Below are 16120 nucleotides of genomic sequence, written 5' to 3'. Positions count from 1 at the left end.
CGAAGAATACCGCTGCATTCAGCCCCTATTTTCAGGAAGTTCATGTACCTTTCAATCGCCAATTGAATTATTGTCGCGTGAAGAAAATAAATTGGCGTTGAAATAAGCGGGAAAGTAGTTATGCATAAGGAAAGTAAAGTTAACTTCATCTTGTTTGAAATTCAACCTCGAAAGTTAAGAGGAAATACATACATTCATATTATTACATACGTTATATATGTAAATTGGTATAATTTAGAAATATAAGAAAACATTGTAATTGACATATTGGAAATAACATAAAATAGATAAATATTACATTGAATATAACTGTGGAAAGTATGTACATTATATTCACATAATTTCTTAAGCTTTCCAATAATTTCGTTTTTCAACTTAATATCCACTTTCACTATGCAATTTATATTTTATTTTTTATTTTGAATATAATTTATGTATTTACTGAATTAATAATGCAATTATTAATACACTATAAATATAGTAATCCTTCAATTAAGTTTTAGTAAATAATTTATGTTCCAAGTAATCCTTTTCTTATAACACGTTCTTCATCGTGCGAGAATTAAAATTCTACTAAATTATCAATAACCATTAATGAAATGTCAGAAAACAAACAATAAGAATCTTACTCGTCTGTAGATTTAACATTCGTAAATGGGAATTCTGTATTCAAGTTACAAAAATTGCAGAGAATATCTAATTAGTTATTTTATGAAAAATACAAAGATGAATATATTGTTGTTATAGTAAAAATTCGCTGTAAACTTTCATAAGATTATTTGATATCGTTGGTTAAATAGTATATGCTTGGAAATTGTTAAATTACATAAATAAATAACAATGTTTATTCATTCTTAAAAGTATATTTCATTTGAAACTCTTGCGTAAATAAAATTAATTTTAAATGAAAAATACAAAATTACGCTATTACTATAATTAATAGTTATTCATCTATATCAATGAGTTATTGTTATCGTATCAGTCAATCACGTGTAATATATTAAATATATATGTAACTGGTAAAAAATTGAGTTCATTAAAGCTTCGAAAATTTCTTGTCATTGTAAAAGATTACGCAATGGTAGTTCGTATTTTTTTTTTTTTAGTACAATTCTCTTCTTGCTCCAGGAATGAGAAAGGAAAAGATAAAAAAACCGGGTCCTGCCTGCAGGCGATTTCACCGATACTTTTCGAAAGAGCTTTCGCGAACAGCGGATGGATATTTATCAATCGATCGGTAATTTGGATCGATGATCACGGAACTTTGTGTTCTGTACGGGTGGAATATGTAAGCAAAGTTATGACGTATATTAAAAGGCACTTTCCAAATTGTTTATGGCGATGTATGCAGGAATTCATTAATCCTTTCCAGGAAATTCTTGCTTTTGGAATATATTTTTTTATTTATACTTTCAATAATTAATGGTACTATATAAATGTCTTTGCATCGACAAAATGTTACCATTATGTCTTGTCTTATTATAAATTATCAAATAATTTAATAAATGTAAAGTATACAGTTACATTGGTATATTTAGTAAGATAGAAAACATTTTTGCTTTTTTTTCTATATTTCAACTAATGAATACTTCTGTCATTTACTGCGACTATAAATTTATTTATATTTATAGGTTCGTATTCAGTTGTTTTGCGGATATTATCAAACAAGTAAGGAAAATAAGATAAGTTTAACTATGCAAGCGATTCACGCGATATTATACATTTATAATTATTGAACAATTAATAAAGAAAATATAAGTCTCCTAAATAAAATCATATACAAACAAAGATAATTATTAAATGTCTCTTAACATTAAAATAACTGAAGGAAGGCCTTATCGAAAAGAGATATTTATTATGTAACACTCTAATACTACGATATTTTATTTGTTTTGATCAATTTTTCTTTAATATTATTTTAACGTTAAATAAAGGCCAAGGCATTTCTATACATTTCTATATCGACTACCAAAACATTCGATAACATTAAAATGGTAAAAATAATACAAGTAATCGTCGCAATATAATACATATGGTAGAATATTTATAATTTCTAGTAGGGTAATAAAAGAATAAAAGTCGTGACAATACGAGTCAATTGTATTATATTATGTACTTTCAATACTTGATATAAAATGTGCAAAAGCCATAGAAATAAGTTTTCTAATTATATTACGGAGTACATTTTTAAAGATTCACTATGTGATTTTCTTTGTAATAAATGTACAACTAACAAACTATAATTCCGCTTTAAGACAGCTTAGAGGAAAACTTCATTAGCTGAAAAAGTATTTACTCCAAGATAATAAATGCCCAAATAATTGAGTTTTCATGAAAAATAAAAGGTTACTGAATCTTCTGAAAGATTTACTTATGGAATGCCGTAGGTAGACGTGTATTATAACCCGCATGGAAAATGCGCTGAATTTTATTTAAGGATTACATATTAAAGTAGCTAAAACCTGTATAAAAGATACCAAAAAATTGTGATATAGAAAATATTTAAAAATTTGAACAGAATAGTACCCAAAACTAACTTGTTCAGAAGTATTTACATCTACAAATATTCTCTGCCACATTGAAGTATCTGTCTTTAATATTTGTACTATCTATAATTCGTATTTCTTTTTCTGGTATTATTTTCTGGTATTATTTTCTAGGCATGAAAAATATATTTCTTATTCTACTTACAGTTTAAATTTTGCTAAAATATCTCTATAGAAAACGTTGAAATCGTGAGAATGCTGGAATTCCAAAATTTATATGTGATTGGAATGTACTAATTTTAAGATATAAATTTAAATATGTTTAATTAATTATTTATATAATTGTTTCAATTTTACACGTTGAATCTTATTTACATAGAAAATACCAGACAATGTCATTTAAAACATTAAATTATCTTTAGGAAATAAGCTTTCCTTACTGTATTTCATTCATAAATGTTTAAAATGAACTACATATGCCTAATTTATTGTATTATAAAAAATGTAAATTGTACTATATAAATATACATAGTATCGCATGCGTCATAGTGAAACATACACAAGTGTCCTTAATTTCGAAGACGTATATTAATTATTTTGGCACTATCATAAACATTAACTAGCGAAATTTGGAAAACCGTGAGCGTCGTTCCCAAGCTGAAACACGCAGCCATACAATTACGTATTGGAATCGGCGAACGGTGTTCGTACGAAACGAGATGGAAAGTGAACTTCTGCTGAGACAACCGGCCAAATAATAATATTCTACTTATACGAATAAGTGGTTTGAAGGAGAATACACAACGAGACAAGGTTGTCGCCCCGGTTGATTGAATTTTCGGCAGCAGCCGAAGGATCGATTTTGCGGCATAATTTGTAATGAGCCGTAGTCACGTTTTCGGGAGAGACGAGCGAGTTGGCGTCGTCGATGCAATTCCGCGCGAGAGTGTCCACTTGTTTTTACCAGCAGGACCAGGCAGGCCTGTTCGCTGGATGGTGTATCATTATGGATTCGCGTGCGCTGCCCCCCGGTCATTCTCGTCTCATCTTGAGCAGGTTTTCCTCTTCTTCTATCCGCCAGAACCGCCACCCTACCTCGTCACTTCCTGTGCGAGCGTGTGCGTGCGCGCACGCGTACACGGACCGACGAATCTCCTCTTTTTTCGCCGCTCACGGAGAATTGACCTAACGTCCACCGAGAATCCAGTCAGGTATCAAACACCATCTGATCATACGAGAACTTTGCAAACCCATTCAAGAACGGGCCACCATGTCACACTTTCGTTTGGAATACCGTAAAATGAGGTGAATACCAATAGTTGATACATTTTACATACATTACACATAAAAGTAAATAATTTATTAAAAGTTATTCGACAGATACCATCTTTAGAAAATCTTTATACAAAATTTGTAATGAAGTTGGATGTAGATATTTTATTTGATCTTTAGGCATATAAGTGTTATTTATTTTATACATCTTGTATACTTAACAAGCTTTATACGCTTTATTAAGAATGTGCAAAAATGTATTGTATAAAGCATGATATAATAAAAAATATATTAATATAGATTCACAACACTTATAAAATTCAATACTAGTTACTATAAACTACAAGTACACACGTGTGTGTACACATATCGCGTATGTTGCCAAATAACTGTTATTAACCAATTCGCCATAATTATTAAATAATTTCAAAAAAATGAATGAGTTAATAATAAGTATTATAGGAAATAGTGAGTATATATAATTTTGAAGAGAAAATTTTGTTATAAGCCGGGCGAAGTTATAGAAAAATTGACAGAAGTCATTGGAGTAAATTAAATATTAGATTTTAAATATCAAGATATAAATTAATTTTATTACATTAAACACTGACATTATTAATATAGTATACTTTTAATGTACATATTTACTACAATAAAGAAAATATTTCATATTCTTTGCACATTTTAGTATATTTATATATTTCTGCGTATGTTGATACGTTATATTTTCATATTTCACGTATTTTACATTTTAATATATTTGAAATGTGTAAATATTCACAGTTTAATTAGCTATTTTTATATCTCCTTTAGATAAAACAAAATTGCACATTTCTATATCAAAACAAAAGGGACAAATTTACGCTGAACGTGAATTTTGTTTATATCAGCAGTTGAAGGTTTTACTGTAAACCGAAAAACTGTAGCAGCAAGTGCAGTTCTTGAGAACCAGAATTACGAATACCGGTTTTATCATCAAAAAGAGTGATGAGAGTTTCTATAATTGATTTGTAAAAATCAATACATTTTCGATATCATAGAATGTGTACAATTATTGCTAAGTTTTTGCAAGACTAAATTCACCTAAAAACTTCAGACAAAGATTAAAACATTGAACACTGATATATTCTTTAACCGAAATTACTTTCTGCAGTGATTTCATGATCTTTCGTTCTCTGTTGGATAAAGTTCCATATTTGACGTTAAAAAATATTTTTTCTCAAAACATTCTGTCACTCAAAATATAACTATATGATATACCGTCAACTGTTTCTATTCTCTCCATAAGATATATTAATATACCTAATAGCTATTTTTGTTGTAATAAGTATCTTGTTTCATTTTTAAATGCAAAGATAAATTAGAAAAGGGATGGTATTAAAACCTAATAAAATCAAAATTAAAACATAACAAAGTCAACCAAAAATCAGGTTTTGGCATCCACAATACAATTTTGTTTTTTAATTGATATATGTATATGAATAATTTGTATAGGAAAAATTATTTTTTGTAGAAAAGAGATTTGTTCACTCTTCGCATTTTACATTTTGGACGAATAAATGAATTTGCAATGAATGAATAACACGGGAGGCAATTGTCGAAATTAGATCCATCGATGCATTTTCTTTTGAATAATTTTTTTTATTTTCCACTCATTCAATTCGTCACATTGTAATGACAAACGCGATACGCAAGATGTAACCTATAACGAAGCTTTTAACACTAAATAGAACTCGATATGTTTATTGTGATGAATTTAATTTCCTTTCCATTTACTGCTGGTAAATTTCAGATGAACTGTGCGATAATAATCAGGAACGTGTAACGCGAGAAGCAATTACTGAAAGTAGATCGACGAAACGGCTTGTTTCAAATAATTACACCATCTCTGGTAGAATGTTATTTCTCGGTTCGTGTATTCGACCTCGACCATTCAAGGTGTTATGTGAATTTCGATGTAGCTTTTAATCAACTTTCCGTAATTTGACTCCTAATGAGATCTTGTTGTCAATTTTTTAAGTACACATAGTTTGAGTATACATAAAGTATTAAAAGTAATACACGTATTAAATTTTCGTTTCTCTCATTCTTTCGTTTTTTGAAATAAGATGTAACTTTATATATGTGCGAATAACATGATATAACTACCTATAATTATCGGAAGGAAATGAAGGATCAAATCGTTTGTTTTATGTAACCACTTTTCCTCTCTTTCTTCTTTTATTGAACCTAAAAGGAAACAAACTCCTCAAGAAGAATTATTTTAGCTTTATATTAGCTTTCGCATAAGTTCTTACATTATAATTTACTATTTCTCAATATACATGAGGTTTTAAGCTCCAATTGTAGAAAATTTCAAAGAAATTACATCACTTAAGAAGCCGGTAAGTATACATGAGAACACGTTTCAATATCTGTGTTTCAATATCTGGTTCATAAAGTAAAAAGCTCGTGTTCACTGGCGCGTACAGTTTATGTTTCCTTCAATTTTTTAATAGATTAATCCTATGGGTATTAAACAAAAAACGTTACGTTTTGCATCACTTGTAATTTCAATACGTAAAGAAGATGCAGGAAAACATTGGAACGATCTTATCAGCGATTAATGCGTAGGCACCATTATATTGTAGTGGAAAATTTATCTCTGTGCTTTAATTCCTTGTACTATTATTATTGCTTCAAATCAAGTTTAAATCTGAACATATTTTCAAAAAATGAAATGTATTAAATTTTGACTGAATGATTGTAACTCGAAGAAAAAGAATCCGAAACAAGACTTATCGTAAAAAGAAAAAGTGATTTTATCTGAATCCGCGAATAATAGGTTCTTTCTGAAAAGAGTGGGATCGGCGGAGGAACGGCAGACGTAAGGTACCAAATTCAAAAGGCTCGTTTGGATAGAAAATAATGGGGTACTGTTCCATTCTTTTACGTAGCTTTATTTATTAAATTCACCGTTGTGTTCTTGTCTGGCTAGACGAAAATCACGACGATTGGTTGATCCTTTTTTAACCGAAGATCTTCAACCTCGATAATTCCTGTATGATCTACGGAGTCGTCGATCTTCCTTTACAGTTTACAGACTACTTTCTGTTTCTGTCGTTGATTCAAAACTTAATCTCTCCGAAAGTTTGTGGATCAATCTTAGAAATGATAGATCATTTAATCGTGGCTGTTATCAAAGTATCGCATTGTCGCTCCTGATATATTTGTAACTACTTATTTAAATATACGAGTATGTATATGTCTTAGCCCATATCAGCACTAGTAAATTATACATGTGTAAATATTTATATCGTAATTTTGTCTACTTACTTCCTCTGTTGATTTATTACTTACGATTTAGCATGAAATGTATTCCTTAACTGTATATCTTTATGCATTTATGCAGAATTTAAAAATATAGCAATGCACAGAACGTATATATTATTCAAAAGCGCATAAAATATTCAAAGCATAGTAGATGTTCGTTGTAGCTTTTAATAAATAAAATGAGTCTATATAAGTTCGATTTCTTGAATTATCGCCTGTAATTCATCTTATTTTGCAATTTAAACGATTCAACTGTATCGTAACAAAACAGCTTGAATGAATGTAGGAGTCTGGTTTTGTTAATATAAAATGAATATATTATTATGTAAATAATATAAGTTGTTAATATAAAATTTGTTATTTTTGCATGAAAGCGGAAAAGAATCTAACAAAGTGTCTGCCGTTAATTAATTTATACGTCAACGAAAACTGATACAAATAACTTGTGCGAGTATACACTTAGTAACAGTCTGAGTAGCAGAATTAATCTTGAGAAACAATAGAAGAACAATGTGGAAGACAAATTTTCCTTTCCATTCGCTGGCAGCCCTCAAATAGCGCTATACTCGGGTAGGAAGCACATGAACATAGCGAAGATCCCTTTCAGTGATAAATCGAACACACTTTCAGTATGTACGCTGAGGAAAGATGAGTGTAGGCCCAACCAATAGGGTTCCAACAACACCATCTTGATAATAATACCCTGCTGTTAAACAATTTAACAACGAATTTGTCTTCGGGGAACATACTGGTCAGCTAGCCACTATTTTTCAATTGTTAGGTAGTACCTAGTTTTTCTAACGAAAATAATGTTGAAAGAAAAAACTTTCTTTTAAAAAATGTAAAGTAGTCCATTTGTGTTTTATTAGTAATCGTTATGTTATTTTTTTATTTATTATATTATTTTGAGCATTATTTAAAATGATACAACTTTTATCTGACATTGTTCCATTACAACATTTTGATAAAGCTATTATTGTAAAATTAATTATAACTAATTATTGTAAAGTAAGTAAAACTTTCATACCTTTCTGTGAATAGTATTGAAACTTGCTTTGTTATAAAATATTTGTATTAAATATACGTTTGAATTGTCTCATATGCTATTGTAAAATGTATTATCTAAATGTTTGGCACGTGGAATTATAATTTCAGTTTGCGATTATTAGTTAGATGTATTTTATTATGTTTTATTTATTTAGTACTTAGTATTTATTATATTTTAAAGGACATCTAATAAGTTAATACAAATTTTAATAATATAAACTGTATATTTTATTTTAAAATTAGATTAAAATTTATTATATTCAAGATAAACTTCGTATTCATGTGTGGGAATAGAACAATCCTAAATCAACATTCATGTTTGAGGGAATTGAAATGTGTATTGATATATCTATACTTAGTACAGCATTTGCATACATGTAGTTGACTTTTATTTATTCATAAGTTGTTTTAAACCAGATATAATTTATGTATCAAATACAGCATGGAGTAACATTATGTTGCTTTTTCTGTTTCTTGAAAAAATCGCCACTTGTGACCAAATGTTGTTCCAACATGGATAAAATATTTGTATAAGTTGTTTAGTAAAGATATCTTGAAACATGTCGTAAGAAGAAGCTAAAAGTTGCTTCAGTGAAGATGAGAAATACTATCTTCACTTTTGTTGTATTCATTGATATGTTTAACTGAACCCATTTGTAATCAGAAGCATTCATGTCTTTGGGTAATCCTCAGATAAGGCCTCTTTGGTCACTAGCGGCCATCGTCACTGTCCTTAATGGAATTGATTTGTATATATAGCCAAACAACTATATATTCGTGCCATTAAACCATATAAATTGAAAAAGAACAATGTTTAGTTTACGGAAACATCAGAATCGCTCGATGGTTTGATTTATTTATAAGACATATAACTGTATTAATCTTTTAATATTTTGTTAGAAAAATAAGAAGAGTATTAAATAACTTTATATTTTAAATAATATACTTTATATACTTTATATAATATATTTTATATAATAAGAAATTAAATAACTAAATAAATAAGTTAGAAATATTTAATTGATTTTGCATTTTGAGTTGCTCACTAAATAAATTGAAGTGAATAACTGACATTGTTATTTCCTATTATTTCACGGGATTACTTAAACGGAATAAAAGATAAGTAGATAATAAAATAAAGAATATAAAACCTTTCTGTTTAAAGCGTAATATACGTTATTAGTTAATATAATATAAGTATGTTAACAAATAAACAAATATATCGATTCTGATCTCAAATATTATATAAAAATATTTACATTAAAAAATTCTAATATAAGAAAAAGGTGTACAAAAGTGTACCCAACGCCTGTGACATAGGCACGTCCGTTTCTCTGGTGTATAGCGGTGCAATCATCATTCTGGCGTCGATAACTTTCTACAAGTTTGAAGCAAATGTTGCCCAAACCAGTTTTTACGCGAAATAAAATTTATTATGATCAAGTGATATTATCGCTCTGTCTATATATTATCCTTTCTTTTCTTAACTCCTCACAGTATCGTGATCTGTGACTGCATGTATTACAATTAACATACGAGTATCGATATAGTTGTCTTATGAAAACACGTAAACGTTAGATAAAATAGCAATGCCTCGTATGTAGCAGTGTGATATTATTAATTTAATTATTTTATTATTAATTTTATTATTAATTTCAGCCTGTTTATGTTATTAGTATTATTAGGCAAATTGTTTCAAAATAATAACCTAAAATTACTCAAAAAATTGGACGAGACATTGTCTCGTAGAAGGCTAACAAATTGTATAGAATTATAATTTCATTTAAAGAGTAGAATATACAATGAGATATAAAAATACTATAAATTTATTATAAATGCAACAAACAGCTATTAATTTGATAATTTAGCGAAGTAAAACATTAGAAATATATTGCTAACGCAATAAATAGCTATTAATTACAAAATATATAACAATACAATTACAAATTTGGTCATTAGGGTAGAAATAATCAAGAATTAATGACATTAACATGATTTAGAATATCAAAAATTCACTATGATGGAAGTTTTATAAATTAACACTATCTAGAAGTGCATATGGCAGAAATCATGGAGACCGCAAACAGGACATCGTATTAACAACAATAAGGTAATGATAATAATGGCAGCTTATTAAACGTAGAATATAGTAAAAGAAAAATTGTGTAAGTAAAGTAATTTCAACGATTTCTCGGGAAGGCCACAATTCCCCGAGGCATCTGCATATCGTGCAGGTCGCAGGAGCAATTCAAACGATTATTTCGGTGCCACGTGCCTCGGACCTCTTCGTCGTATGGTTGTTCCTCTTCGTCGGCCGTTCGTTCTCGTTATCGGACCGGTGGACAAGGATGGCTGGACTTCACACGTGATACGTGAAACAAGGACAAAAGTACGAGATGCACCTGTCTGTCGCGAAGGCAAGGTGCCAGGCCGAAGGCAACACTCGCTCGCGCCAACCGCGATAGCGAGCTAATGAGCCACAGCGAAACCGCTATACGTTTTCTGCCAGCACCGACTTATGTATGCGGCGTACTTTAGGCACCACGATGGATTGGCACACCATCGAGATAAAGACGGAAACCGCGAAAGTGATCCTCCAGTTTTATCTTTTTTAATTACGAGTGGCCAATGGGTAGGAGCGAACAAGAAGACCAGAGACTGGGTAGTTCGTTTTCTCGGTTTTTATCCATAATGGCTTAACAGCCAAACCTGCTATTAACTGAGGTAAGTTCTCACAATATTGGTCTTTAATTGTCCCGTGGACTGCCGCAATTATCGGGCAAACGTGCTGATTTAGGTAAATGCCGTGGGTTAAAGAACGAATTAAAGTTATTGGATTTTCGTTAATACGGCCGATTTTTAATTTCGAGGAATTTCATGCCTTGACGCTTTAATACGATGAAGATATAAATTGCGAATTCCTGCGTATGCTCTTTTTAAATGTTTCCAATTGATTTTCATCCCTTTTTTTACATATTTCGAAATGAATATGAATTCTTAAAATCCATTGTGATTAAGTATATAATGAATTTCTTCACTACTTAAGTAACATAAATCGGGTTTCGAAGCAACAACGGAGTTATATTATCTATAATTTATTTTAATTTACGAGTTTTCAATTTTAGGCTTTATTATTACATCAAAAAGTTACTTTATTCAGTAGAAATGTTTATCGGATATGTAGCTTGCTAGCTATCAAATTTAATTCTTAATGATCATAGCCAATGCTTGTCCATCAATCATCATGATGCATTTGAATTATGTAACCTGTTTATTTTCTCCTCTCGTTATCTTCAATCGTCGTTTATTTCATTATTAACGTTGATTGATTGAGAAATACGTCATGCTAACCTTTATTATGAATGATCTAGCGCAATAGAAGGATTTAATTATAATGGAATGTAATGGCTCTAATATCACATCCTGTCATTTTCGGCAAATAACAAGCAGCTCATGTCATGAATCACCCTTTTATATATTGAAATTGCATAGCATTATATCTGAAGAAATGAGATTACTTGTATCTTCAGGACAAACGCTATTGTTATTTCTCTGAATCCTAATTCCTTTATGCCTTTATGAGCTTATCATTATCTGTTATTTGACATGTTGTGTTAGTATGACAACTTTTTAAATTAATAAAAGACTGCAACAATGTTTTGCCAGATCTTTCATTCCGATCTTTTTTTATCAGATGTTTTGAGTCATTAATATATATTAGCGATTGTAGTATGAAGGCAAAATCGCATCCGTTGCAATTACATAATATAAGAATCTTTAAAATGGAACCATTAAAAGACTCTGCATGTACCAGCTTACAGAGTCCATATGAAAATCAAATTACAATTTTGAAGGGATTATTTGACAGGACTGCAATCTTGTTATGAAAATCAAGCAGAAAGCAAGTTATTTAATTTTTTTAAAAAATTATTTTAAGGCAGTACAAACAATTAAAAACGCCAGAACTACCTACAGCTTTGTACCTTCGTATCAATATAATTATCCTTACCATGTCTCATTACACCGCTAGAGAAAAGTTCTTCAAAAAGTTTTTACACACCTAATATATTCATAAAAAGTTTGTATAAGTGTTTAAATAGTTGTCTGAGACACTATATAATATTATGTTATATTAATTATTATATTGCAATATAATATATAATATAATTATAATATTAAATATAAACTCTTATGTACAATTTCATATGGTAATAATGAAATACCTTCCTCATCAAACTGACAGCTTCATTTAACATTCATTAAAAATTAAGAGTCGACCATTTCTAAAAAATCTACTGCATCTGGCTACAACTGACAAAACTCCGATCAGTTTTTATTGTCGGAAGTATATGTAGTATTATATTGTATGGTGCGAAACGATGGAATTAAGTCATCGGTATTAAATTCCTGCTGAAATCCCAGGCAATCATGCACGGCACGAGAGTACGAATTTACCTGTGCCGTAATAACAATCATCGACCTTAAGAAGCCGGTAAGTATGAACGCAGCCTGATATTGGGGTAATTCACAAGCGGATTGCTGTATCGAACAACGATTCCCTCTAAATCGAGCGTCTTTTCATACTTAGTGATTCAACTATTACAAATTAGTAAATTCTTTTGCAAGACAATACCGAATGTAGTAAAACGGGCGAAGTTTAGCAAGTAAACTTTACAAATTACAAGTTACCCGATTGCCTTATTTGACACGAAATCGTAAAAACTGTACGTACAATAGAAGTCTGTGTTTGTTACCTGTTAACTAGGGATTCAACATTAATTAATCCAAATATTAAAGATTAAATCTTCCTTAAAAATATCACTATGGCTTCTTTAATTTTTTTGGGAAGCTGAGATTTGCCGTTAATTACGGCGGAACTCGGGTGGGGTTGACACGAGAATAATGGGTGGACAAGAACGATCATCCATGAAAAAAGAAACCAATAGTGGAACGAGGAGGAAAGAGGAGGAAGAAAGAAGTTGGAGAAGCGACGGTTTTCATGAAGAGGTCGTGCACCTGCTGTTCGCACGCCACCGACTTCGTTCTTCTTCCTTCTTTCTGCCTTATCCCACCCTTCATCTTCCTCTGTACGTTCGCCCCGTGCACGTGCTACCACAGTCACTTTCGTCCATCCTTTCCTCCTTCCCGTAAGAGAAAAACCAAACAAGTGGTAGGAGATCCGGATTAATCTACGATGTCGCATCGTTTAGGGCAATAAACGAGTGGAACGAGTCGCCGTATAGAACTGCTACTATGTTGACTCTGATTGAACTTAGAGTTCTTTCGGTGATGTTTCATTCACCTTAATTGACTCTTCGAAGATTAGCAGTGTCTCGGTCATCGGTTCAACTTCCCTTTTTACTTCGTTACTTGTTTTTCTCACAGTTAAGCGGGTCATTCAATTCGTTTTTACCTTAAAACACGCGAACATTTTTATGAACGAAATATTTCGGCATTTTTGTATTGTACAAAATGTACGTAATAAAAATTTGATACAAACAAAATATTCTGAATATTCCTAAATATGTTTCAAAATATCGTATGATTTTATAATTATGCCAAAATCCAAGAAATTTCTGGTTAAGCAATTTTGAACAAATCTTCTTTTGTGCAAGAAGATACATATGAATTATTTATCTATTTAATATTCTTTCATTTGATAAATTTGTAAAAGAATGTATGTTAAACCAACTAATGTAATAATTAATTAATTGATTAAATATTTCACCATTGAACTTTCATACACGCGTTAAGAAGAAGAGCGTACCAATATGTGATATAGTTATTGAATCTTTCAGGTATCCTGTAATCAATAACCATTGAAGCAAAACCTATTATTAATAGATACTATAAACATAATCTTTTATAATAACGAAATATCAATTTCGATCACGTTTGTAGAGACTGGTGTCAGTGAAGGATGCGAGCGAGGAAGAAAGTAGAATGTTGCAAAGTAGGGAGCCGAACGATTAAAGAAAGGGAAGGAGAGGCAGGGCGCGTGCCGTGCTTATTAACTTTTTTCCTTTCTGACGTATATATTGGGTCTTTTTATTCGTTTGTCTCCTTTTATCAACGCTTTCGCAACGCTTTTTCGAAAGGAGAGAAGACAAGTTGGGTAAATTCGTTTTCTTGCAGGTCGACGCATCCGACCGTTGGAATTCTTGTTACAAGGACGTTTAATGAAAATTTATATTATCTTATAAAACGTATGTGTAGCAGTTGAAACGACTAAATGGTTTTGTTCGTTCGACCACGAACGTTCAGCAAACTTAATAAGGTACGTTAATAATTCGATTTGTTTATTTTTGCTCCGTTTCTTTTTATGGGATGTACGGTTGATTGTATACAAGTGTTTTCTGTTCTTACGTAAACTTTCTACCTTGCACTGCTTCACCAGAGAAATTCACTTCTATCTGAAGCAAAAATTTCACCTCCTCCTGTTTTATGACTGTTACGTTATACATTAAAGTTTATGTTTCGCATCTCACCTTGTAATAGGTATTCTACGTTCTATATTTTATATTACGTGCTTCATACAGCGTTAAATAATTGCAGAGTTTCGGCCGGTATTCCATGCACTCAATACTTTTTTTATGAATCCATACTCATATATTCAGATATAGCATATATTTAAACCACACGCATTTATGTCCGTATGACTTAACAGTTATGCCTCTCCATTGAAGTATCTTTAAACAGAAAAAATAGAAATTCGTACTACATAGTTATCACCTTCGAAACTCGATGTTTTATCTTTTTTCTGATAACTTCACTGGATTCCACAATTTTTGCAGCTTTTATATAGTCGTGCTTTATATAGCACGCGTGAAAGAGATATTAAGCCTTGTACTCTACCGTGCAGTGAAACTTTTACAGTGAAACATTTTGCAACCAAGATTCGTGTTTCGAAAAAAAACATTACTAATGTCTATACATTCATTTATACAGTTTCCTTGTTCGCTCTTCCATTTCGCGTTAATTACTGCTTCCTCGATTTATATTATATTGCAAGATTATGGTATTTTTTCATACCGCTTATTTTTGAAGTTTTCTTTGCCCGTGATTGCACGAAAATTGAGCGGAGAAATTAATTTATTTTAATTAATTCGCGAATGAAACGGAATTTCTATTGAAAATTCTTGGAGATATCCAAACTTCGAAAAAATGCGCGACAGCGTAGATAGTAAAAATAAGATATAAATAAAATAGGACTGCTCGCTTTGCTATATTGTATTTACTTACCCGCGTTGTTGCCCACCATGTTTATCATTATTCGCAGTACACACGCTTATTTTTCTTCATTTAGTTCGGTTCTTTCAGCGGGTAGTTGTCTCCCTCTTCGTTCCTCTGCTTTTCCTACTCTGTGTACGTACGTGCGCGCGCGCCTGCGGACTTTTTTCATGTTTTTATGCACTGCTCGTTTTTCCCTTCCGAAATATAATTGGCGGTGCGATGCACCTGTCTTCCCCTCTCTCTCAACCCCCCGCCCCCCGCCCCCCTTTCGACCGTCTTCTGACCACTTCTTGTACTGCAACTTCTCTCCAGTTTATCCCATGATACCGACTTCCACGTATTCTGGCGCGTGCCACACTTACTCGAAATACGCTTCACAAGGTTGTACAATGCGTGGAGGCACGCTAACAGAAAATTAACATGATAGAAAAACCTCGAAAGAGTCATTATGACCGCGGTCTCGATCAATACCGATGCTTCTACTAATTATGTTAATCTTTTATCACATTAAAATCACACGATTCTACAAATTTAAAAAAGGCTTTATCGAACGAGGTTAAGCTGAATCACATATTCCTGTTCACATGATATTGTTTATACATTTTATTATAAGGTCTACAGTGTGAAACGATCGTTTATTGGTTTTATTGGTTTTATCACGTTTACATTGCCGAGCAAATTACTTCTTATTTTTATAGTGATTAATTTATGATTTTAATTTGGGTATATGCAGTCTTGAAGAATCTCGCATACGTTCTTCTGGATTAAAT

This window comes from Bombus pascuorum, chromosome 3 (assembly GCF_905332965.1).
Source record: "Bombus pascuorum chromosome 3, iyBomPasc1.1, whole genome shotgun sequence".
NCBI lineage: Eukaryota > Metazoa > Arthropoda > Insecta > Hymenoptera > Apidae > Bombus > Bombus pascuorum.
This window is presented reverse-complemented; position numbering follows the sequence as displayed.